The sequence below is a fragment of the Suricata suricatta genome, chromosome 3, assembly GCF_006229205.1.
Source record: "Suricata suricatta isolate VVHF042 chromosome 3, meerkat_22Aug2017_6uvM2_HiC, whole genome shotgun sequence".
In the NCBI taxonomy this organism is placed as follows: domain Eukaryota; kingdom Metazoa; phylum Chordata; class Mammalia; order Carnivora; family Herpestidae; genus Suricata; species Suricata suricatta.
In genome coordinates this window covers 170,713,860-170,717,189 of record NC_043702.1, presented here as the reverse complement: position 1 = coordinate 170,717,189, position 3,330 = coordinate 170,713,860, and positions in this window count along the sequence as shown.

Genomic DNA, 3,330 nt, shown 5'->3' with positions numbered 1-3,330 from the left:
ATAGTGTCTTTTAAGGTACAAAGGTTTTAAATTTCAATTAAGGCCAATTTATCTGTTATTTTCTCTTGTTGCTTATGCTTTTGGTGTTATATTAAAAAAAAAATGATTGCCAAATCCAGTGTTACAAGGATTTTCCTTTATGCTTTCTTCTAAGAGTGTTTTTAGTCTCAGCTCATATATGTAGGCCTTTGATCTATATGAATTAATTTTTGTGTATGGAATAAGGTAAGGTTTCAACTTCATTCATTTGTATGTGTGTGTCCAGCTTTCCCAACATAAATTGTTGAAAAGACTGTCCTTTCCCTATTGAATGCTTTTGATATCCTTTTCAAAAGTCAAGGGTTTCTATCAAGGCTGTCTATTTTATTCCATTGATCTGTCTTATGCCTGTGTGGTACAATTTTTTATTACCAGCAGAAATGCTGTCGACTTGACCGAAGGAGACAGAGACAGGACAAGAAGAAGGAAGGTCATGGGATTTATGGAATTCTACAGGACAGACTCGTAAAGTTATCCAAGTGCAAACATGTGTTATCCTTCCAGAAAAGGAAAAAATAACCTTAAAAGTGGCTCAGGGATTGTCAGGGCTGCTACTGCCATTATGGGCCCTAGGGCACAGCTTAGGGGTCAGGGCTACTTGACCCTCAGTTTCAGTGCTGAAGTTTCATCTTCACTCCTGAAGGTGAAGGGGATGCACTTGGTGGTCCCAGAAAGCAGGGCCACACAGGTGGATCCAAAGGACAGGGCATACAGCCAAAACAGATTACCTGTGTCTTAAGATCTACTAGGATCTACCCTGCTAGGTTTTAGACTTGCTTGGGATCTGTGACTCCTTTTCTTTTCTTTTCTTTTTTAAACTGAGGTTTAATTGACATATAATTATATGAGCTTCAGGCGTACAATATAATTATTTCATATTTGTATACAATGGAAAATAACCACCACGAGAAATCTAGTCATCACTGATCAACATACATAGTTACACATTTCTTTTTTCTTGTGTTGAGAACTTTTAATTAAGGTTTACTCTTAGCAACTTTCAAATATGCAATCCAGTATTATAAATGTACTTTCCATTATATACAGTACATCCCATTACTTATTTATTTTGTAACTGGATGTTTTTATCTTTTAAACCTCTTCACCCACTTCAACCTTCCCTCATGCCCCTCTCCCCTCTGGCAACCGCTAGTTTGTTATCTGTATCCACGAGCTTGGGGGTTTTGGTGTTATTGTCATAATTTGATTGTTTTTTTAAATTAAAAAATGCTTATTTATTTTTGAGAGAGAGAGAGCAAGTGAGGGAGAGACAGAGAAAGAGAGGGAGACAGAATCTGAAGCAGGCTCCAGACTCTGAGCTGTCAGTGCACAGCCTGACATGGGGCTCGAACTCACAAACTGCGAGATCATGACCTGAGCTGAAGTAGGATGCTTAACCTACTGAGCCACCCAGGTGCCCTCACCCATGCTGCTTTCTTTTTTTTAGATTCCACATAGCTACAACATAGTTGGTCCCTGATGGCATTATGCTAAATGAAATGTTAGACAGTTAAAGACAAATTCTATATGATTTCACTTATATATGGAGCCTAAAAAACAAAACAAATGTGACTCCTTTCCTTTCTTCTATTCTTCCCTTTGAAATGAGCATGTCTATCCCTTGTCTGTCTCACCATTATATTGGGGAAAGATATAACTTGTCTGGTTTTACAGATTTACAACTGGAGTTAATTTTTTTCTCAGGATAAATTGTACCTTGAGATTCCCTCATACCTGATTTAGATGAGATTTGGATGAGATTTTGGACTGAGAGTTGATATTGGAATGGGTTAAGACTTTGGGTTTGTTGAGATGGAGTGAGCATATTTAACTTGTTAAAAGGACATGGATTTGGGGGATGCAGAAGGCAGAATGTTATAGGCTGACATGTGTCTCCATCCACCCCCCAATTTGGAGATAATGTATTTAAAATAAGGTCACATGGGTGGGCTCTCATTCAATATGGCTGATGTCACTATAAGAAGAGGAGATGAGAACACAGACATGCACAGAGAGAAGACAGTATGACAACACAGGGAGAAGACAATCATCTACAAGCCAGAGAGAGAGAGGCCTCACACCTTGCTGACATCTTCATTGCAGACCTCTAGCCCCCAGGATTATGAGGAAATACGTTTCTGTTATTTAAACCACCCAGTCTGTGGTACGTTGTTGTGGCAGTCTTGGCAAACTAATACATTGCTTTTATCATGATGAAAGAATTTCCTTGTATCCTTAATTTGTTGACTGTTTTTAATCATGGAAGGGTGTTGAATTTTGTCAAATTTTTTTTCTGCATCAGTTGAGATGATGGTGTGTTTCCCCCCTATCTCTTGTTCTATTATGTGTTCTATTACATTCATCAGTTTTTCTATGTTGAACCATCCTTGCCTTCCAGGAATAAATTTAACTTGGTCATGATATATAATCCTTTTAATATGCTGCTGAATTTAGTTTGCTGGTATTTTGTTGAGGACTTTTCATCAACATTCATAAGGGATATTTTTCTGTACATTTATCAATGGGTGGTCCTGGTGAAAGGCTGGAAGATGGGAAGAAGGGAGAAATTTTTTTCATCTTGGCTTCTGGTAATGTCCCCAGCAGTGGCAGTAATAGTGGCAAATGAATACGGCTCTAGGTTTCCTGGTCTAGCAATGCAGTTCCTGCAGTCATTCCAGAAGTCTTGGCCCTGTGGCATTTGGGGGCTCTGGCTCCAATCTTGGCAGGCACAACAGTGGGACAACTTAGGCTCCTAGATTCTTATGGTTTTGGTTGGAGAGTGAACTCCTGACATCCTGCAATGGGTTAGCACTGGTTCCAAAAAAAAATCCCCCCAAGAGTGGTAATGGATTCCCAGACGTGTTAAGTAACCTCATCTTCCCTGTTTTATGCCCCAAAGCCTTCTATCACTTTTGTATTCAGTTTCTTAAGTTCAGTTTCTGCGCTCTCAATATTTGACATGGTTTCAGTTTTTCTGATTGGATACTGACTGAAACACCTTCTAATTTTAGCTTGCTAATTTTTTTCCTAATCAGTTGTGGTTGTTGAATTTTACAAAAATATTTTCTGGAATCTGTCAAGATGATTGGTTTTTTCCTTCCCTTTCATGTGTTTAAATAATAAATTGGAAAAGAAGATTTCTTAAAAACAAATTATTCTTGCATTCTGGGGATACATTCTACTTGGTTGTATTTTTTTTCTTTTAGTGCATTGCTTGGTTCAATCTACTAAAATTTTAATTAAGATTCTTTTCTCTTAATTTCTGAATTCAGATTTCTAAGATTTATACTT